The sequence below is a fragment of the Bombina bombina genome, chromosome 6, assembly GCF_027579735.1.
Source record: "Bombina bombina isolate aBomBom1 chromosome 6, aBomBom1.pri, whole genome shotgun sequence".
NCBI lineage: Eukaryota > Metazoa > Chordata > Amphibia > Anura > Bombinatoridae > Bombina > Bombina bombina.
In genome coordinates this window covers 626,382,058-626,406,293 of record NC_069504.1, presented here as the reverse complement: position 1 = coordinate 626,406,293, position 24,236 = coordinate 626,382,058, and the positions used below count along the sequence as shown (strand labels likewise).

At 41.4% G+C, this 24,236-nt stretch overlaps 1 protein-coding gene across 7 annotated transcripts in view; it reads right to left on the bottom strand.

Annotated features, from left to right (window-relative positions):
* The window catches only part of AKAP13 (A-kinase anchoring protein 13), a 521,925-nt gene that overhangs the window by 374,885 nt on the left and 122,804 nt on the right, over positions 1 to 24,236 (bottom strand). The gene's annotated exons all lie outside the window — the stretch shown is intronic.

Below are 24,236 nucleotides of genomic sequence, written 5' to 3'. Positions count from 1 at the left end.
CAAAAACAAAGATTAGCTTATCTTTCTGTTCCTCCTATCTAGCAGGGAAGTGAGGTTACACTTCTGCACAGTAGTCAAAGGAAGTCTCTTCTTAAAGGGACACTAAAGTCAAAATTAAACTTAAAGGGACACTCAGGTTAAATTACATTTTTATGATTCAGATACAGCATGTAATTTTAAACAACTTTCCAATTTACTTCCATTAAAAAAAAATGTGCAGTGTCTTTTACATTTACAATTTTTGAGTTACCAGATCCTACTGAGCATGTGCAAGAATTCACAGACTATACGTATATGCATTTGTGATTGGCTGATTGCTATCACATAGTACAAGGGGAGTGGAAATAAACATAACTTTGAAATTTGTTATAAAAAAAAATCTACTACTCATTTGAAGTTCAGACTAAGTGCTATTGCATTGTCTTGTTATCTTGCATTTGTTGATTATGCAAATCTAATGTGTTGACTGGTCCTTTTCAGATAGCTCATGCAGTTTTAAAGGACCAGTCAACACAGTGGATTTGCATAATCAACAAATGCAAGATAACAAGACAATGCAATAGCACTTAGTCTGAACTTCGAATAAGTAGTAGATTTTTTTTTCTGACAATTTTAAAAGTTATGTCTTTTTCCACTCCCCCTGTACCATGTGACAGACATCAGCCAATCACAAATGCATACACATACCATGTGACAGCCATCAGCCATTCAAAAATGCATACACACTTATTCTTGCACATGCTCAGTAGGAGCTGGTGACTCAAAACGTTTTATTATAAAAAGACTGTGCACATTTTGATAAAGAAAGTAAAATGGAAAGTTATTTAAAATGGCATGCTCTATCTGAATAATGAAAGTTTAATTTTGATTGAGTGTCCCTTTAAGAGATTTTCCAATTTACTTCTAGTTTGCCCATTCTTTTTATATAGACTTTCTGAGGCACCAGTTACAACTGAGCATGTGCACAAGTTCATAGTGAATACATATACTTGTCTGCGATTGGCTGATGGCCAGAAAATGAGGGGAAAATAAATTTGTCAGAAGAAAAATCTACTGCTATTGCCTTGTCTTTGTATTATGCACATGTTAATTATGCAATCCCACTGTATTTAGTGGTCCTTTTTTAACCCACTTCTAGATGAAAAGGTTTGTATCCTGCCCTGTGGAAAAATACTGTACTTATAGCTTCATATTTTAATTTACAAATTAATAGACATTGGTGTTATTTTTTTCTTCAGTCCATCCAACACAAGTTATTTAATAAAGTGCTGCATATTCCTACTGCTTGTGGAGGCTTGTCCTTGTCAATTAAAAATGGATGGATTTTCCCTATTAGTTGAAAATAAGGAAAGTTTTAACAGCTTTCATATGCACATTGGAAAGGTTTAACCTGCAATGCTCAATTCAATATATTTCAAATGTAAATGCTCCTTTACTCTAAAAAAACACTAGCTGATTGTTTTTGGCTTATATGGGCAGATGTTTGTTCAGAATTTTTAACAGTGTGAACAGCGAGCTGGTGGTCACTCAATACATGACTTTCTCAGCTTGTATTTTTCAATGTGCCCCAGAATCAAAAGATACACACGGCTTGCTTTATGGCTTTTGGTTGCCCATAAGGTTTCTGCACTCCTTTAATAAACATTGTATCTCAAATTATTTAATATTTTTTACAACTTGAAACACTGGATGATGTCATAACCAATGAGTGTAAAGCTTTTAAAATGTCAAACAATTTTTTTTTTATTTAGTAGGCAAGTCCATCATAGTTTTCAATGAAACCCAAAAATGTTCTTTTGTGATTGAGACAGAACACACAATTTTAAAAAAAACTTTCCAATTTACCTCTCATCAAAATTGCTTAATTCCCATGGTATTCTTTGTTTAAGAGATACCTAGGTAGGTATGTGGAGCACAACATGGCAGAAAATATTGCTGCCATCTAGTGTTCTTATAAATAGATAAAATTCTTACAAAATTACTGCCATATAGTGCTTCAGACATCTGCACACTCCGGAGCTTACATCCCCCTGCTTTTCAACAAAGATACCAAGAGAACAAATAACATTTTAAAATAGAAGTACATTTTAAAGTTGTTTAAAATATGGGTTACATGTTCCTTTAGAATGTTCTACAGTTTCTTCCTGACTTTTTTCCTCTTTCTTCCTAGGTTTAAATGTAAAGTGAGAAAATACATATTATATTTGTTGCTATGGTGGGTAAAAAAATCAATGATTGTATTTAAAAAATAATAATAATAATAATAATATATACAGAAAATTATTCTTACCTGATAAATTAATTTCTTTCTTGGTAGTAAGAGTCCACAGTCTGTACTTTTAGGAATTACATAACCTGGCCACCAGGAAGAGGCAAAGAACACCCTACACCAGAGTTTTAACTATGCCTCCAACTTCCCCTTCCCTCGAGTCCACGGATTCATCCTTTACTTGTGGGATATTATCCTCCTGCTAACACGAAGTGGCAAAGAGCACCACCACTATATAGCTCCTCCCTTGACTCCACCCCCCAATCATTCGACCGAAGGTATAGGAAGAAAAAGGAGAAACTAAAAGGTGCAGAGGTGACTGAAGTTTTAAACACAAAAATATAATCTGTCTTAAATTGACAGGGAGGGCCGTGGACTTGTATCATAGAAGAAATCAATTTATCAGGTAAGCATAAATTTCCTTTTCTTCTACTAGATACGCCGAGTCCACGGATTCATCCTTTACTTGTGGGATACAATACCAAAGCTACAGGACATAGATGAACGGGAGGGACAAGACAGATACCTAAACAGAAGGCACCACTGCTTGAAGAACTTTTCTCCCAAAAATAGCCTCAGAAGAAGCAAAAGTATCAAATTTGGAAAATTTGGAAAAGGTATGAAGGGAGGACCAAGTCGCAGCCTTACAAATCTGTTCAACAGAAGCATTGTTTTTAAAAGCCCATGTGGAAGCCACCGCTCTAGTAGAATGAGCTGTATTTTTTTCAGCAGGCTGCTGTCCAGCAGTCTCGTATGCCATACAGATTATGCTTTTCAGCCAAAAAGAAAGAGAAATAGCCGTAGCTTTTTGACCCCTACGCTTTCCAGAATAGACAACAAATAGAGAAGATGTTTGAAGGAAATCCTTGGTCGCTTGTAAGAAAAACTTCAAGGCACGAACCACGTCCAAGTTAGGTAACAGACGCTCCTTCTTAGAAGAAGGACTAGGACATAGAGAAGGAACAACAATTTCCTGATTAATATTCTTAGTTGAAACAACCTTAGGAAGGAATCCAGGTTTAGTGCACAAAACCACCTTATCATAATGGAATATAAGATAAGGGGAGTCGCATTGTAACGCAGCTAGGAAACTCTTCGAGCAGAAGAGATAGCAACTAAAAACAGAACTGTCCAAGATAGAAGTTTAATATCTATGGAATGCATGGGTTCAAACGGAACCCCTTGAAGGACATTTAGAACTAAATTCAAACTTCATGGCGGAGCAACAGGTTTAAACACAGGCTTGATTCTAACTAAAACCTGACAAAACGACTGAATGTCTGGGACATCTGCCAGATGCTTGTGTAGTAAGATTGACAAAGCAGAAATCTGTCCCTTTAAGGAACTAGCTGATAATCCCTTCTCCAATCCTTCTTGGAAAAAGGACAAAATCCTAGGAATCCTGATCTTACTCCATGAGTAGCCCTTGGATTCGCACCAATAAAGATATTTACGCCATATCTTATGGTAAATTTTCCTAGTGACAGGCTTTCGAGCTTGAATCAAGGTATCTATGACCGACTCAGAGAATCCCCGCTTAGATAAAATCAAGCGTTCAATCTCCATGCAGTCAGTTGCAGAGAAATTTGGATGTTGGAACGGACCTTGAATGAGAAGGTCCTGTCTCAGTGGCAGTTTCCATGGTGGCAGAGATGACATTTCCACCAGATCTGCATACCAAGTCCTGCGTGGCCACTGGCCACGCAGGCACCATCAAGATTACCAAAGCCCTCTCCTGTTTGATTCTTGCAATCAGACGAGGTAGGAGAGGAAAAGGAGGAAACACATAAGCCAGGTTGAACGACCAAGGTACTGCTAGAGCATCTATCAGTACTGCTTGAGGATCCCTTGATCTGGACCCGTAACAAGGAAGTTTGGCATTCTGACGAGATGCCATCAGATCCAATTCCGGTGTGCCCCATTGACGGATCAATGCCGCAAACACCTCCGGATGGAGCTCCCACTCCCCCGGATGAAAAGTCTGACAACTTAGAAAATCCGCTTCCCAGTTCTCCACTCCTGGGATATATATTGCTGATAGATGGCAAGAGTGAGTCCCTGCCCATCAAATTATTTTGGAAACCTCTATCATCGCTAGAGAACTCTTTGTTCCCCCTTGATGATTGATATATGCTACAGTCGTGATATTGTCCGACTGGAATCTTATGAATTTGGCCGAAGCCAGCTGAGGCCACACTTGAAGCACGTTGAATATTGCTCTCAGTTCCAGAATATTTATTGGTAGTAGGGACTCCTCCTGAGTCCAAACACCCTGAGCCTTCAGGGAATTCCAGACTGCACCCCAGCCCAAGAGGCTGGCGTCCGTTGTCACTATGACCCATGCTGGCCTGCGGAAGCACTTTCCCTGGGACAGATGATCCTGTGACAACCACCAATGAAGAGAGTCTCTGGTCTCTAGATCCAGATTTATCTGAGGAGATAAACCCACATAATCCCCATTCCACTGTCTGAGCATGCACAGCTGCAGTGGTCTGAGATGCAAGCGAGCAAACGGAACTATGCCCATTGCCGCTACCATTGACCCAATGACCTCCATACACTGCGCCACTGATGGCCGAGGAATGGAATGAAGTGCCCGGCAAGTAGTCAAGATCTTTGATTTTCTGACCTCCGTCAGAAAAATTTTCATGTCTACCGAGTCTATCAGAGTTCCTAGGAATGGAACTCTTGTCAGAGGAACTAGTGAACTCTTTTTTATGTTCACCTTCCACCCGTGAGTTCTTAGAAAAGCCAACACAATGTCCGTGTGAGATTTGGCTAGATGGTAAGATGACACCTGAATCAAAATATCGTCCAGATAGGGCGCCACTGCTATGCCCCAGAAGGGACCCTAGCACCTTTGTGAAAATTCTGGAAGCTGTGGCCAACCCGAAAGGAAGGGCCACAAACTGGTAATATTTGTCCAGGAAGGCGAACCTGAGGAACTGGTGATGATCTTTGTGGATAGGAATGTGAAGATACGCATACTTTAAATCCACGGTGGTCATATATTGACCCTCCTGGATCATTGGTAAAATTGTTCGTATGGTCTCCATCTTGAACGATGGGACTCTGAGAAATTTGTTTAGACTTTTGAGATCTAAAATCGGTCTGAAGGTTCCCTCTTTTTTGGGAACCACAAACAGATTTGAGTAAAACCCCTGCCCTTGTTCTAATTTTGGAACTGGGCAGATTACATCCATGGTATATAGGTCTTCTACACAGCGTAAGAACGTCTCTTTGTCTGGTCTACAGACAAACGTGAAAGATGATATCTCCCTCTTGGGAGAGAATCCTTGAATTCTAGACGATACCCCTGGGTCACAGTTTCTAATGCCCAGGAATCCTGAACGTCTCTTGCCGAAGCCTGAGCGAAGAGAGAAAGTCTGCCCCCTACTAGATCCAGTCCCGTATGGGGGGCTGCCCCTTCATGCTGTCTTGGTAGCAGCAGCGGGCTTCTTGGCCTGTTTACCTTTATTCAAGGTCTGGTTAGGTCTCCAGACTGACTTGGATTGTGCAATGTTCCCCTCCTGCTTGGAGGCGGAGGAGGAAGTACAGGGACCACCTTTAAAGTTTCGAAAGGAACGAAAATTATTCTGTTTGGTCCTCATTTTAACCGTCTTGTCCTGAGGAAGGGCATGACCTTTACCTCCAGTAATGTCGGAAATTATCTCCTTTAGTTCAGGCCCGAATAGGGTCTTACCCTTAAAGGAAATAGCTAAAAGCTTGGATTTAGATGACACATCAGCAGACCAAGACTTCAGCCATAATGCTCTACGCGATAAAATGGCAAAGCCTGCATTCTTTGACGCTAATTTAGCCATTTGGAAAGCGGCATCTGTAATAAAAGAATTAGCTAGCTTGAGAGCCTTAATTCTATCCAAAATATCATCTAATGGGGTCTCAACCTTAAGAGACTCCTCTAGAGCCTCAAACCAAAAAGCTGCTGCAGTAGTTACTGGAACAATGCACGCTATAGGTTGTAGAAGAAAACCCTGATGAATAAACAATTTCCTCAGAAGACCTTCTAATTTTTTATCCATAGGATCTTTAAAAGCACAACTGTCCTCAATAGGTATAGTTGTACGCTTAGCCAGGGTAGAAATAGCTCCCTCCACCTTAGGGACAGTCTGCCACGAATCCCGAATGGTGTCAGATATGGGAAACATTTTCTTAAAAGTAGGAGGGGGAGAGAACGGAATGCCTGGTCTATCCCATTCCTTAGTAACAATGTCCGAAATTCTTCTAGGGACTGGAAAAACATTAGTGTAAGTAGGGACCTCTAGATATTTATCCATTTTACACAATTTCTCTGGTGGGATGACAATAGGGTCACAATCATCCAGAGTCGCTAAAACCTCCCTGAGTAACAAGCGGAGGTGTTCAAGCTTAAACTTAAAGGCCGTCACATCTGAGTCTGTTTGAGGGAACATCTTTCCTGAATCAGAAAGCTCTCCCTCAGACAGCAGTTCCCCCACCCCCAAATCAGAACACTGTGAGGGTAAATAGGAGATGGCCAATAAAGCATTAGAGGGCTCAACATTTACTCTAATACCTGACCTGCTGCGCTTACATTGTAAACCTGGCAGTTTAGATAATACCTCTGTAAGTGTAGTAGACATAACTGCAGCCATATCTTGCAGGGTGAAAGAATTAGACGCACTAGAAGTACTAGGCGTCGCTGGGGCGGGCGTTAAAGGTTGTGACTTTGGGAGAAGTAGATGGCATAACCTGATTCTCTTCTGACTGAGAATCATCCTGAGACATACTCTTATCAGCTAAAATATGTTCTTTGCAATGTAAGGCCCTTTCAGTACATGAGGGACACATTTTAAGTGGGGGTTCCACAATGGCTTTTAAACACATGGAACATCGGCTTTCCTCAATGTCAGACATGTTAAAACAGGCTAGTATTGACCACAAACAGGCTTGAAAACACTTTATTTAGTAAAAAAAATAATCTGAAAAACGATACTGCGTCTTTAAGAGAAAAAAAGCGTACAATTTTTCCAAAACTGCTCCAAAATGATATAATTATCCCAATTTTAGTATATATGTGTAATCTTGCCAGCTAAGATTGCACCACAAGAAAAGGAATGCTTAACCCTTAATGGACAAAAACGTTGTTCAAAAAACGTTATGAAATTAACCAATTAACCCCCTGCACCTCGCCACAGCTCTGCTGTGGCGCCTACCTGCCCTCAGGGGTCAGTAAAATCACTCTAATACTTGAATTAGACCAAATCTTTCCTTTGAGGCCCACCGGAGCTGGAGCTTGCTGCTTGCATGGGGAATTCAACTGCGCCACTGAGGCGCGAAATTAGGCCCCGCCCATCTACATCGATATCTCACTGCCTTGCAAAAAACACTATAAAGCGGTCCAGAACCTAGCCATGTGGGTTTCCATAACCCAGGTCTAAAAGAAAGCCATATGCACCCTCCATTGCCATCAAAAATAAAAATGTTTGCTTTACACAAAAAAACGTTAATTGCCTTCCAAACATAAAATCGTTTGCCCAACAAACATTATGTCATCAGTGTCAACCATTTTTTCAGCCCAAAACATACAGGTCCCAGTAATACCCTTCTATTTCACATGTAGGATTACTGCTTACCCCTTCCCTTATGGGAATACTGTCAGCCAGTTCTGAAATAACACAGTCTCTCCAGAAAAAAATGACTGAACATACCTCAATGCTTGTAGCATGAAAAACGTTCCTCACACTTTAGTTTCTTAAGTACTCCTCAGCCATTCTGTGGGAACGACTCTGGATCTTAGCGACAACTGCTAAGATCATCAGTCTCCAGGCAGAAATCTTCATCCATCTGCTGCCTGGGAAAAAATAGCACTCACCGGTACCATTTAAAATAAAGTCTTGCTTGAAGAAAATAAAAACTATAATTTTATCACCTCTTTCACTTTACCTCTTCCTATTGCTTAGTATAGGCAAAGAGAATGACTGGGAGGTGGAGTCAAGGGAGGAGCTATATAGACAGCTTTGCTGTGGTGCTCTTTGCCACTTCCTGTTAGCAGGAGGATAATATCCCACAAGTAAAGGATGAATCCGTGGACTCGTCGTATCTAGTAGAAGAAACAAAGTCATGGGCAGGTCTGTGGACTCTCACTACCAAGAAAGAAATTAATTTATCAGGTAAGAATAAATTATGTTTTCTTTCTAATGGTAGTGCGAGTCTATGGTACTTACTTATGGGAACCAATAACCAGGCTGAGAAGTCCACAAAATAGGAAAGGATGGGTGGGACAATAAAGGAAAATAAAAGGCAGGCCTTCAAATAGAAGAAACCACCGCCTGAAGACCCTTCCTGCCAAAAGCTGCCTCAGCCGAGGAAAAAACATAATTTGTGCTTACCAGATAAATTCCTTTCCTTCCGGATAGGGAGAGTCCACGGCTTTATTCCTTAGTGTTGGGAAATACAACACCTGGCCACCAGGAGAAGGCAAAGACACACCAGCCAAAGGCTTAAATATTCCTCCAACTTCCTCATTACCCCAGTCATTCTGCTGAGGGAACAAGGAAAAGTAGGAGAAACATTGGGGTATAAATGGTGCCAGAAGAATAAAATAATAGGGGACTGCCCATAGACAAGAAAAAATGTGCGGGTCCGTGGACTTTCCCTATCCGGAAGGAAAGGAATTTATCTGGTAAGGATAAATTGTGTTTTCCTTCCTAAGATCGGGAGAATCCACGGCTTCATTTCTTACCGTTTGGAAGACTATACCCAAGCTCCAGAGGACCCTGAATAAATAACGGGAGGGAACAAAAAGGAAGGGGCAGACCCTATTCGAGGGCACCACAGCCTGCAAAACGTTTCTCCTGAAAGCTGCTTCTGCCGAAGCAAAAACATCAAACTTGTAAAATTTTGAAAAAGTATGTAAGGAGGACCAGGTAGCTGCCTTACAAATCTGATCCATAGAGGCCTCGTTCTTAAAGGCCCAAGAGGAAGCCACTGCTCTAGTGGTATGAGCTGTTAACCTCTCAGGAGGATGATGTCCCACTGTCTCATAAGCTAAACGGATGACACTCAAACATAAAAGATAGGGAAGTCAAAGTAGCCTTCTGCCCTTTACGCTTCCCCGAAATAGACAACAAAGAGGAAGATTGTCTTAACTCCTTAGTAGCCTGAAGATAGAACTTCAAGGCGCGAACCACATCCAAATTGTGACGTAAGCTTTCCTTCGATGAAGAAAGAACCACAATCTCCTGATTGATGTTGCGATCCGACACAACCTTAGGAAGAAAACCTAATTTAGTACGTAAAACTGCCTTATCTGCATGAAAAATCGGATAAGGCGGCTCACATTGCAAAGCAGAGATCTCAGAAACTCTGTGCGCAGAGGCAATAGCCAATAAAAAGAGAACCTTCCAAGATAACAAATTAATGTCAACGGAATGCAGAGGCTCAAACGGAACCTGTTGCAAAACCCGAAGAACAAGATTTAGGCTCCAAGGAGGAGCCCCAGAACTAAACACAGGTCTAATCCTAATCAGAGCCGTAACAAAGGACTGCACGTCTGGAAGCTCAGCCAGTCTCTTGTGCAAAAAAACCGACAGGGATTACCCGCTCCTGCTTGATGCAGGCCACCACTCGAGGAAGAAGCGGTAATGGAGGAAAAAGATATAAGTTTGAACCTCCAGGGTACTGCTAGTGCATCTATTAGATCTGCTTGGGGATTCCTTGACCTCGACCCATACCTGGGTAGCTTGGTATTGAGACGGGACGCCAAGAGATCCATCTCCGGCTTCCCCCACTTGCTGCATCTCTCTGCTCGGGATGGAGAGACCATTCCCCTGGATGGAAGGAGTGCCTGCTAAGAAAATCTGCCTCCCAGTTGTCCACCCCCAGAATGTGGATCGCTGACAGCGAACAGCTGTGGGCCTCCACCCACTCCAGAATCTGAGATACTTCCTTTATTGCGAAGGAACTTCTCGTTCCCCTCTGATGGTTGATGTAAGCCACGAGGTTATATTGTCTGATTAGAATCTGAGACAAACCCAGAAGTGGCCAAGCCTTCAAGGCCTTGAAGATTGCCCATAGTTCCAAAATATTGATTGGGAGGGAGGACTCCTCCCGAGTCCACAACCCCTGTGCCTTCCTGGCACCCCAAACAGCTCCCTATTCGGATAGGCTTGCGTCCATAAGCACAATCTCCCAGGATGGTCTTAAGAAGCATGTCCCTCGGGACCGATAATCTGGACAGAGCCACCAAGAGAGCGATTCTCTCGACCGGCTGTGTAATACAATCGGTTGAGATAGATCTGAATGAACGCCGTTCCACTGCCTCAGCATGCAGTGTTGTAAAGGTCTGAGGTGGAACCTGGCAAAAGGAATGATGTCCATGCAGGACACCATGAGACCAATCACCTCCATACACTGAGCCACAGAGGGACCCAAGGAGGTCCGGAGGGCAAGACATGCTGAAGTTAGCTTGCAACATCTCTGGTCTGGTCTGGATATGTAGTCTATTATAGTACCCAGGAATTCCACCTTGGTACTTGGAATAAGGTAACTCTTTTCTAAGTTTATCTTCCATCCATGTGATCGAAGAAGACTGAGAAGGAACTCTGAGAATTCTTCCGCAAGACAAAAGGAAGGTGCTTGCACCTGAATATCGTCCAAATATGGGGCTACTGCAATATCCTGAGTGCTGGCAACGGCTAGAAGAGCCCCCAGAACTTTCGTAAATATTCTTGGAGCAGTAGCTAGGCCAAATGGAAGGGCAATGAACTGAAAGTGCTGGTCCAGGAATGCAAACCTCAGGAACTGAAAGTGTTCCCTGTGGATTGGAACATCAAGGTAAGCGTCCTTCAGATCCATAGTGGTCATAAACTAGCCTTCCTGAATCAAAGGAAGGACCTTAATTGTCTCCATCTTGAAGGAAAGGACATTGAGAAATTTGTTTAAGCACTTTAGGTCCAGAATTGGGCGTAAAGTTCCCTCCTTCTTTGGGACCACAACAAGGTTTGAATAAAACCCCAAACCTCTTTCTTCGATAGGCACCGGGACCACAACTCCTAAGGAGGATATATCCCAAATGAACCCTAGAAAAGCACCCCTCTTTTCTGGTCTGATAGAAAGATTTAAGAGAAGGAATCTGCCCCTTGGTGTATAGATTTGAAGCCTCTCTTGTTTCCCTGAGATACCACCTCCAGGACCAAAGGATCCTGTACGTCCTTGAACCAGGCATCTGAAAAAAGAGACAGTCTGCCCCTACACGATCCGATCCCGGATAGGGGGCCGCCCCTTCATGCCGATTTGTTTTTGGCGGCTTCTTATTCTGCTTGGACTTATTCCAGGACTGAGCCAGCTTCCAAATACTCTTGGGTTGCTCTGACTTGGAGGAGGATTGTTGTCGCTGGGATCTGTCAGAACGAAAGGAACGAAAATTAGAAGATGGTCGTCCCTTAGACTTGTTCTTCTTATCTTGCGGTAGAAAGGCACCCTTGCCTCCAGTAACCACAAATATAATGGAGCCCAGGCCTGAACCAAATAAAATCTTTCCCTTGAAGGGAAGAGAAAGGAGTCTGGACTTAGATGTCATATCCGCAGACCAAGACTTCAACCAGAGCACCCGGCAGGCTAGGACCTTTGCATTTAGGCAAATAATTTGCATGTTCGCATCACAGATAAAGGAATTAGCTATTCTCAGAGTTTTAATTCCATCTTGAATATCCTCGAGGGGAGACTCCACCTCAATGAGTTCTGACAAAGACGCACCAGTAGGTAGCCACTCTGGCAACCTTGTCAACTGCAGCCGCCAGTTGAAACAAAAATCTCATATGTTGAAACATCTTTCTCAGAAAGGTTTCTATTTTCTTATCCATTGGCTCTCTGAACGAAGAACTATCCTCAAGAGTTATAGTAGTACATTTAGCAAGCGTAGAGATAGCACAATCCCCTTAGGAATAGAGCGCCACAAATCCAGTTGAGAGTCCGGGACTGGGAAATACTTTTTAAAAGTAGACTAAGGGGAAAAGGAAGAACCAATTCTTTCCTATTCGTTCTTAATAATGTTCGCCATCTTAACAGGCACAGAAAAAGTCAAAGGAACTTTCCTGTCTTCGTAAACTCTGGTATCATAGGTTCTTCAGGCAGTGCGGCCTCTGGAACCTCCTTTAGATTTAAAATTGAGCCCTTGCGTTTTTTAATAAAGAACGGTTCCTCTGCAGCAGGAGGCTTAGACGCTAAGGACTCCGACCCAGAAAATTCACCCTCTGAAGCTACAGAGGTTAATTCATCATCGGATAACTGGGACATAATAGCTAAATCTGATAAATATTTTAGATGACTCCGGGTCAGGAGAGCTATGTTAAAGCTTTCACTTGTCATGTCACAGTCCTCCATAGCTCAGGTTATACCCATAGGAGGACACAAATAAAAATGTTTTTTTATTATAGAAAACTGCACCTTTATGCTCCCAATCCTGTTATTACAAGCACAGCAAGTAATAGGAGCTGTGCAACACTTTCAAAAACTAAAGTGAAACTTAAACGTGAAACCTGTTTGTTCCAGCCAAAAACACACAGTCTATCAGCTCAGGAAAAAAATCACACAAAGCAGCATGTAAATAATTAATACACTGATTAATTAACCCCAACTGTTCAATAAACCCCCTTCAGAGGATATTAACCCTGGATCCTATCAAGGTATAAAGGAGCCACACTGTGACCCTGTTAAAGCGATTTATGTGTAAAAAATGAAACGATTTTACCTCCAGGATCCATGCTGTGGAACAGAACACAGCCTCACAAGTGTGACAGTCTTATAGCAGCACTCCTGACATGGACTTGAGTGAAAAAAAGCAGGCAGTGAAACTAGTCAACACTGATTGCTTAGGAGCTGTTGGCAGTAGAAAGGATGGTTTCGCAGAAAAACTTTCCCTGCATCTCCAGACTATAACTTTCATCAATACTCTCACTGAGAGGTTGACATGACTACTTAAAACTCCAGTCCTATCTCAAAGGGCAGATACCCTTTTTCAGGACTCTTAGAATCTTCTGACACTTCTCTGCCACCTCCTAACGTGACAAAAGGCAAAGAATGACTGGGGTAATGAGGAAGTGGGAGGGATATTTAAGTATTTGGCTCCTCCTGGTGGCCAGGTGTTGTATTTCCCAACAGTAAGGAATGAAACCGTGGACTATCCCTATCTTAGGAAGGAACATGTAAAAATGATAAACTTGGTAAAAATATGCAAAGATGACCAAGTTGCTGCCTTGCATTATGTAATGTTTGTAATTTCCCTATAAGAATTATTTGGAAGCTACGAAAGACATCAAAAAGATATTTGTCCTTTGCTCTGCTTCCAGAAAGGAAAAAAGGTTTCCAGGGATCATTTAGTAAATTTGTCTAATTTGGTAATCCTTAATATTCTTTTGTTTTTATTTTTAATAAATATTCTTGTGCAGAATCTTACTATTTCAGGTTTGTAGAAGCATTATATTATCCCCAAATAGAGATCTGAAACAACTTTTAGCTAAAACTTTATGTACTCAGCAATGAGGGATTTGCTTAAAGTTGCCTTCAATTCTTGCCAAATTTTAAAAAAGGAAGCGGAAGTGAAATTAATAGTAATACTTTTAAACATATGGAAAAATAAATACATGGTTTAACTTGAGATCTACTGATCATTTTTTAATTCAAACTAATGTTCTGCATAAAGCAAGGTTTCCCAATGCTAGTCCACAGGAGCCTCTAAAAGGTCAGTTTTTCAGAATATCCGAATATATAACCTGTATAGCACAAGTCATATAATCAGTTGCTTTTTTCTTTGGTTATTTAACTTGTGCATGTCAAAAGCAATCCTAAAAAGCTGGCCTATCTTGGTAGGTCTTTGGGAGCATTAAACACCTTGAGATTATTACATAATGTTTAGCTAGTAGCAATTAAACAGCCTTACAAAATACTTTCATTATTTTTGCCACTTGCAATGTAATTTAGCTCTGAAATTGGTAGATTTTTCTAATTTTTAGATCTGGAAATGCACCCTGCTACATATCTATTTGGCTTCAGCAAATGACAACTACAAAACAATGCAGGTTATACTAACACAATAACTGTGGCCTTGTTTTATGTAGACTCAAGTCCGTATTGGCTTTTACAAATTTAGCAAGTGAGAGGAGTTTGGCTATTGCAAACACTTAAAACAAAATGTTAATTTGTTTGAAAAATATTTAGACTTGGCTGTTATGCTATTCTATAGCAAGTCAACAGAAATGCTTTGTAATACAAGGGGTTAAGAATCTCAATGAAAAAAAATCTCTATTTTTCTCAGAGCCTTGTTGACAATTTACAAAAATATTAATATTCTGAACAATAAATCATCATCTTCAGTGACAAATAGTACAGATAAGATTATCTGCCAAGCGGCAAAAAAGAGGAGATTGTGGAAATTAAAATTAAGGCCCAGCCCCTAGCTAAGCATAAAAAACATAATTTATGTAAGAACTTACCTGATAAATTCATTTCTTTCATATTAGCAAGAGTCCATGAGCTAGTGACGTATGGGATATACATTCCTACCAGGAGGGGCAAAGTTTCCCAAACCTCAAAATGCCTATAAATACACCCCTCACCACACCCACAAATCAGTTTAACGAATAGCCAAGAAGTGGGGTGATAAGAAAAAAGTGTGAAAGCATAAAAAACAAGGAATTGGAATAATTGTGCTTTATACAAAAAAATCATAACCACCACAAAAAAGGGTGGGCCACATGGACTCTTGCTAATATGAAAGAAATGAATTTATCAGGTAAGTTCTTACATAAATTATGTTTTCTTTCATGTAATTAGCAAGAGTCCATGAGCTAGTGACGTATGGGATAATGACTACCCAAGATGTGGATCTTCCACGCAAGAGTCACTAGAGAGGGAGGGATAAAATAAAGACAGCCAATTCCGCTGAAAAATAATCCACACCCAAAATAAAGTTTAAATCTTATAATGAAGAAAACTGAAATTATAAGCAGAAGAATCAAACTGAAACAGCTGCCTGAAGTTTTTTTTTTTTACCAAAAACTGCTTCAGAAGAAGAATACACATCAAAATGGTAGAATTTAGTAAAAGTATGTAAAGAAGACCAAGTTGCTGCTTTGCAAATCTGATCAATCGAAGCTTCATTCCTAAACGCCCAGGAAGTAGAAACTGACCTAGTAGAATGAGCTGTAATCCTTTGAGGCGGAGATTTACCCGACTCGACATAAGAATGATGAATTAAAGATTTCAACCAAGATGCCAAAGAAATGGCAGAGGCCTTCTGACCTTTCCTAGAACCGGAAAAGATAACAAATAGACTAGAAGTCTTTCGGAAATTCTTAGTAGCTTCAACATAATATTTCAAAGCTCTAACTACATCCAAATAATGCAATGATCTCTCCTTAGAATTCTTAGGATTAGGACATAATGAAGGAACCACAATTTCTCTACTAATGTTGTTAGAATTCACAACCTTAGGTAAAAATTTAAAAGAAGTTCGCAACACTGCCTTATCCTGATGGAAAATCAGAAAAGGAGATTCACAAGAAAGAGCAGATAATTCGGAAACTCTTCTAGCAGAAGAGATGGCCAAAAGAAAACAAAACTTTCCAAGAAAGTAATTTAATGTCCAGTGAATGCATAGGTTCAAATGGAAGAGCTTGAAGAGCCCCCAGAACCAAATTCAAACTCCAAGGAGGAGAAATTGACTTAATAACAGGTTTTATACGAACCAAAGCTTGTACAAAACAATGAATATCAGGAAGAATAGCAATCCTTCTGTGAAAAAGAACAGAAAGAGCAGAGATTTGTCCTTTCAAGGAACTTGCAGACAAACCTTTATCCAAACCATCCTGAAGAAACTGAAAAATTCTCGGAATTCTAAAAGAATGCCAGGAAAAATGATGAGAAAGACACCAAGAAATGTAAGTCTTCCAGACTCGATAATATATCTTCCTAGATACAGATCTACGAGCCTGTAACATAGTATTAATCACAGAGTCAGAGAAACCTCTTTGACTAAGAATCAAGCGTTCAATCTCCATACCTTTAAATTTAAGGATTTGAGATCCTGATGGTAAAAAAGGACCTTGTGACAGAAGGTCTGGTCTTAACGGAAGAGTCCACGGTTGGCAAGAAGCCATGCGGACAAGATCCGTATACCAAAACCTGTGAGACCATGCTGGAGCCACCAGCAGAAAAAACGAGCATTCCTTCAGAATCTTGGAGATTACTCTTGGAAGAAGAACTAGAGGCGGAAAGATATAGGCAGGATGATACTTCCAAGGAAGTGACATTGCATCCACTGCTTCCGCCTGAGGATCCCTGGATCTGGACAGATACCTGGGAAGTTTCTTGTTTAGATGAGAAGCCATCAGAACTATTTCTGGAAGTCCCCACATTTGAACAATCTGAAGAAACACCTCTGGGTGAAGAGACCACTCGCTCCGGATGTAACGTTTGGCGACTGAGATAATCCGCTTTCCAATTGTCAATACCTGGGATATGAACAGCAGAGATTAGACAGGAGCTGGATTCCGCCCATACCAGTATTCGAGATACTTCTTTCATAGCCAGAGGACTGTGAGTCCCTCCTTGATGATTGATATATGCCACAGTAGTGACATTGTCTGTCTGAAAACAAATGAACGATTCTCTCTTTAGAAGAGGCCATGACTGAAGAGCTTCTGAAAATTGCACGGAGTTCCAAAATATTGATTGGTAATCTCACCTCCTGAGATTTCCCAAACCCCTTGTGCTGTCAGAAACCCCCATACAGCTCCCCAACCTGTCAGACTTGCATCTGTTGAGATCACAGTCCAGGTTGGAAGAAAAAAAGAAACCCCCTGAACTAAACGATGGTGGTCTGTACTGTCGAACAATCAGTTTTAAAGATATTAAATGAGATATCTTTGTATAATCCCGGCACCACTGGTTCAGCATACAGAGCTGAAGAGGTCGCATGTGAAAATGAGCAAAGGGGAACACGTCCAATGCAGCAGTCATAAGAACCTAGAATTTCCATGCATAAGGCTACCGAAGGGAATGATTGAGACTGAAGGTTTCGATAAGCTGAAACCAATTTCAGACGTCTCCTGTCCAACAGAGACAGAGTCATGGACACTGAATCTATCCGGAAATCTAAAAAAGGTTACTCTTGTCTGAGGAATCAACAAACTTTTTGGTTAATTGATCCTCCAACCATGTTCTTGAAGAAACAACACTCATAAAAAGCTGGAAAGGATCTTTTCATTGAAAATGTACAAAGGGAATTGAATCCAAAGCTGTTAAAACTTCTATGCATATATAGCAACTGAAGGAAATAATAGAGACTAAAGGTACCGACAGACGGAACCCAATACAAATTGTCCCTTGTCTGATAGAGACAAAGATAGTGACATAAACCATCTAGAAACCTAAAAAAAAAAAAAGGTGACCCTTGCGTGAGGAATCAAGAGCTTTTGAAAAAAGATCCTCTAACTATGTCCTGAAGAGCAAGTGAAACATATGAGAATCCGCATCCTCAGGAAATAATCTGAATGAAAACAGAAAAATGAAGAATACGCATTTATTGTATCTAAAGAAAACAAATAATGCTATCAATGACCACAAAAAGGCAAAATAGTTTGAATAAAACTCCAAAACCCAGTTCCAAGAAAAGGAACTGGAATAAAAACCCCAGAAGATTCCAGGTCTGAGCAGCCCTTGAACCCCATGGGTACCCAGCCATGCCTCAACAGTATCCAAAATATATAGGACAGAAACACACTGAAAGAAAGTGTTAGCCTTACTGGAATAAAATCAAAGAAATTTGGACAAAATAGAACCAAATAAATTTCAAAGAAGTCTTAACCTGCCCCTTACCAGCCAAGCTGGAATACGGCACGTGCATCGCAACATTAGGGAGCTAATTTCGAACCCCAATTAAAACATGTTACTTGGGAAAGAACTCAGGATTCGTTCCTTAATAAGAACAACCAAACTATTGATTATCTTAGAACAAAAGAAATATGGATTTTCTTTTTTTTTTTTTTTTTTTTTTTAAATCACAGAATTCTTCTAGCTAAATTAGCTAAAGACATAGATTAACCCTCATTTGCGAATATATTCAATAAAATGAAGACACAAATGAAATCATTAGCATGATAGTCCAGTTTAAAGGACCAGTCAAAACAGAGGACTTGCAAAATGCAAAACAACAAGACAAATGCAACGGCACCTAGTCTAGTAAATGTTGTCCCTTAACAATGCTAAAATAAATCATGATCTGATACTTGATCTTAAAGTAAACAGAAAAAATGAAGCAATTGCAATATCACAGGACCAAGAAAAGTACCTGAAACTAAATAATTTTCCAAAAATAAGATACAACTTTATAAAAGGAAAATAAATACTATTTTGCTATAAAAACAATAGCATAATTAGTAGGAGTAGAGATAGCTCCAATAAATTGGAGAACCCTCCAAATTGAATTTAACTGCTGACAAAGAATATAGTTTAAAAATAAAAGAAAATTCTCAGCCTATTCCATTCCCTAGTATGGGGAATTGGAAAGAAAACCTCTGAAATCACAGAAGACATAAAAAGGCAGAAATAGTGTCAGCTAGTCTTAAAGAACTAGTTACCTTAATATCCAAAATAATCAACACCTCTTCAACAAAGAACAAATGTACTTTAATAATAAAAAAATTATATAAAAAAGTAGATTTGTTAGTGTCAATATCTGATGAAGAGAATTTCTGAAAGAGAAAAAAACATCATCAGAGAAGGATAAATCAGTATGTTGTTGGTCATTTGAAACTTCAATAATTAAAAAAGAAGTGAAAAAGACCTAAAAATCGTATTAGAAGGCACAAAGTCAGACATAGCCTTAATCAGAAAATATATTTCTTATAAATCTTCTAAACATTTCTTGCACTTAAGAATGGAAATGTATAAAGCATAAATACTAATGGAATCTGCATGTAAAAGTATATCATAATAACTTATTACAAACCATAGCTAAAGATAAACATTTATAACATTTAAAATAAATGAACTTAGCTTTGGTAGAACTGAAACTCAGTTAAGCATTTTTCCAGAAGTGGCTTCTGACTCAGGGACAAACGGAGACATCTTGCAATATGTAATAGAAAAAACAACATATAAAACAAAATTGATCAAATTCTTTAAATGACAGTTTCAGGAATGGGAAAAAATGCCAGTGAACAAGCTTCTAGCAACCAGAAGCAATAAATAATGAGACTTAAATAATGTGGAGACAATAGTGACGCCCATATTTTTTAGCGCCAAAAAAAGACGCCCACATTATTTGGCGCCTAAATGCTTTTGGTGCCAAAAATGACGCCACATCCGGAACGCCGACACTTTTGGCGCAAAAAAAGTCAAAAAAATGATGCAACTTCCGGCGACACGTATGACGCCGGAAACAGAAAAAAAAATTTGCGCCAAAAAAGTCCGCACCAAGAATGACGCAATAAAATGAAGCATTTTCAGCCCCCGCGAGCCTAATAACCCACAGGGAAAAAGTCAAATTTTAAGGTAAGAAAAAAATTGATTAATACATATGCATTATGACTGTCTGAAATAAGGAATGTTGAACATCCTGAGTCAAGGCAAATAAATGTTTGAACACATATATTTAGAACTTTATATAAAAGTGCCCAACCATAGATTAGAGTGTCACAGAAAATAAGACTTACTTACCCCAGGACACTCATCTACAAGTAGTAGAAAGCCAAACCAGTACTGAAACGAGAATCAGTAGAGGTAATGGTATATATAAGAGTATATCGTCAATCTGAAAAGGGAGGTAAGAGATGAATCTCTACGACCGATAACAGAGAACCTATGAAATAGACCCCATAGAAGGAGATCATTGAATTCAAATAGGCAATACTCTCCTCACATCCCTCTGGCATTCACTGCACGCTGAGAGGAAAACCGGGCTCCAACCTGCTGCGGAGCGCATATCAACGTAGAATCTAGCACAAACTTACTTCACCACCTCCATAGGAGGCAAAGTTTGTAAAACTGATTTGTGGGTGTGGTGAGGGGTGTATTTATAGGCATTTTGAGGTTTGGGAAACTTTGCCCCTCCTGGTAGGAATGTATATCCCATACGTCACTAGCTCATGGACTCTTGCTAATTACATGAAAGAAACATAAATTATGCTTACCTGATAATTTCATTTCCATCGTGGGGAGGAGAGTCCACGGCTTGATTCGTTACTTTTGGGAATAAAGAACCTGGCCACCAGGAAGAGGCAAAGACACCCCAGCCAAAGGCTTAAATACCCCCCCCCCCACTCCCCATATCCCCCAGTCATTCTGCAGAGGGAACAAGGAACAGTAGGAGAAACATCAGTATATAAATGGTGCCAGAAAATAAATTAAATTTAGGTCCGCCCAACGGAGTTACGGGCGGGAGCCGTGGACTCTCCTGCCCACGATGGAAATGAAATTATCAGGTAAGGATAATTTATGTTTTTCATCTAAAGGGGAGGAGAGTCCACAGCTTCATTCATTAATTTTGGGAAACATATACCCAAGCTTTAGAGGACATTGAATGAAACCGGGAGGGTAAAAAGGCAGACCCTAATCTGAGGGCACCACAGCCTGTAAAACCTCTCTCCCAAAAACAGCTTCTGCAGAAGCAAAACTGTCAAATTTGTAAAACTTTGTAAAAGTGTGTAAGGAGGACCAGGTAGCCGCCTTACAAATCTGCTCCATAGAGGCCTCATTCTTGAAGGCCCAAGATGAAGCCACAGCTCTAGTTGAATGAGCTGTGATCCTCTGAGGAGGCTTAAGTCCCGCTGCCTCATAGGCCAAGCGAATCAAACTCCTCAACCAAAAAGACAAAGAAGTAGAAGAGGCCCTCTGCCCCTTGCGCTTCCCGGAATACACCACAAAGAGATGTAGACTATCTAAAATCCTTTGTAGCCTGAAGATAGAACTTCAAGGCATGAACCACATCCAGATTATGAAGTAACCTCTCCTTAGAAGATGAATGGTTAGGGCACAAAGGAGGAACAATTATTTCCAGATTGATGTTACAGTTAGACACCACCTTGGGAAGAAACCCCAAACCGGTGGGAAGAACCACCTTATCCGCATGAAAACCAGGTAAGGAGGCTCGAATTGCAAGGCAGCGAGCTCAGATACTCTGCATGCCGATGCAATAGACAACAGGAAGAGAATCTTCCAGGACAGAATCTTAATGTCAATAGAATGCATAGGCTCAAACGGAACCCTCTGCAATACCTTAAGGACCAAGTTTAAGCTCCATGGGGTAGCAGACTGCCTAAAGACAGGCTTGATTCTAGACAGAGCCTGAACGAAAGATTGAATGTCAGGAAGCTCAGCAAGTCTCCTGTGCAACAAGACTGATAATGCAGAAATCTGTCCCTTTAAGGAACTAGCGGCAAGACCCTTCTCCAAACCCTCCTGGAGAAAGGACAGAATCCTGAATACCTTCAACTTGTGCAATGATATCCATGCTTCTCACACCAGGACAAGTAAGTCCTCCACACCTTATGGTAGATGCTACAAGTTAGAGGCTTCCTTGAACTAGAGTGTCAATCACACTTTCAGAAAAACCTCTCTTGGCTAAGACTAAGCGTTCAATCTCCACGCAGTCATCCTCAGAGAAACAAGATTTTGATGCTGAAAGGGACCCTGTTCCAGCAGATCCCTGCTACAGGGTAACTTCAATGGTGGAGAGGATGAGATCCCCACCAGATCCGCAAACCACGTCCTCCGCGGCCATGATGGAGCAATCAGGATGGCCGAAGCTTGCTCCTGTTTGATGCGTGCCACTACACGAGGTAGAAGTGGTAACAGTGGAAAAATTTAAGCTGGGCTGAAACCCCAAGGCACCGCTACGGCATCTATTAGCTCTGCCTGTGGATCCCTTGATCTCGACCCGTATTGGGGTAGATTACAACTGAGTCTGGACGCCATAAGATCTATCTCAGACGTTCCTCATCTGAGGCAAATCTCTGCAAACACTTCGGGGTAAAGAGACCATTCCCCCGGATAGGATTGCCTGCTGAGAAAGTCTGCTTCCCAGTTGTCAACACCTGGAATGTTGATCGCTGAAAGCGAGCAGCTGTGGGACTCCGCCCACTCCAAAATCCGAGACACCTCCCTTATTGCTAGGGAGCTCCTCGTACCCCCCTGATGGTTGATGTAAGCCACGAGGTAATGTTGTCGGTCTGGAATCTGATGAAGCCGAACAACCTCAGAGGAGGCCACGCCCTCAGAGCATTGTAAATTGCTCAAAGTTCCAGAATATTTATCGGAAGGAGAGACTACTCCCGGGTACATTTTCCTTGTGCCAACCTGGCACCCCAAATAGCTCCCCATCCTTCGAGACTTGTGGTCACAATCTCCCAGGACAGTCTCAAGAAGGATGTGCCCAGGGACAGATGCTCCGGACAGATCCACCAAGAGAGGGAGTCCCTGGTCCGAGCATCCATGTATATCCGTTGTGATCCATCTGAATGATCGCCGTTCCATTGACTCAACATGCACAAATGAAGAGGTCTGAGATGGAACCTAGCGAAGGGGATGTCGTCTAGGCTGGAGACCATGAGCCCGATCATCTCAATACACTGAGCCACCAAAAGGCTTGAGGAGGACTGAAGGGCAAGACTAGTGGATGCAATCTTCTGCATCGTTGATCTGTGGGAAATATTTTCATGGACAGAGAGTCTATTATCGTGCCCAGGACCTCCACCCTTTTGCTGGGAACCAGGGGACTCTTTCCTGAGTTGATCTTCCAACTGTGAGATTGGAGCAAGAAAAAGAAGAGCCCTCAAATGATCCTCTGCAAGGCTGAACGATGGCGCCTGGACAAGGATTTCGTCCAAATAGGGTGCCACAGCAATGCCCCTGGATCTGGCCACTGCAAGTGGCGCCCCCAGAACCTTCGTGAAGACTCTTGGGGCCGTCGCCAGACCAAAAGAAAGGGCCACAAGCTGGAAGTGTTGGTCCAGAAACGCAAATATTAGGAACTTGAAGTGGTCCCTGTGAATTGGAACATGAAGGTAAGCATCCTTCAAGTCTATTGTCGTCATGAACTGCCCCTCTTGAACTAGGGGCAGAATCGATCTGATAGTTTCCATTTTGAACGATGGAACACTCAGAAACTTCTTTGGAACCACAAAAAGATTTGAATAGTACCCTAGACCCCTTTCTGCTTGGGGTACTGGTACGATAACACAGAAAGATCCCTCACACATTCTAGAAAGGGCTCTCTCTTTTCCGGTCTTGAAGATAGGTTTGACAGGAGAAATCTGCCCCTGGGCGGATGGGACCTGAATCCTATCCTGTAACCCTGGGCGACAACCTCCAGAACCCAAGGGTCCTGAACGTCCTGCAACCAGGCTGCGGAGAAGAGAGACAATCTGCCCCTTACTTGGTCCGGAGACAATCTGCTCCCTACAAGGGCCGTCCCTTCATGCCGATTTCGTCTCGGCGGGCTTCTTGTTCTGCTTGGACTTGTTCCAAGACTGAGCAGGCTTCCAAGTTCCCTTGGACTGATCCGCCTTCACGGCGGGTGGCTGGCGCTGGGCCTTGTCCGCCCGAAAGAGACGAAAGTAGATCCTTTAGGCTTAGCCTTCTTATCCTGCGGTAGGAAAGCTCCCTTGCTTCCCGTAACCAAGGATATGATCGAATCCAATCCTGGACCGAACAGAATCTTTTCTTGAAAACATAAATTATGCTTACCTGATAATTTCCTTTTCTTCTGATGGAAAGAGTCCACAGCTGCATTCATTACTTTTGGGAATTAAGAACCTGGCCACCAGGAAGAGGCAAAGACAACCCAGCCAAAGGCTTATATACTCCTCCCACTCCCCTCATCCCCCAGCCATTCTGCCAATGAACAAGGAACAGTAGAAGAAATATCAGGGTGAAAGGTGCCAGAAGAATATAAGGATGCCCCACATAAAATTACGGGCACACTATA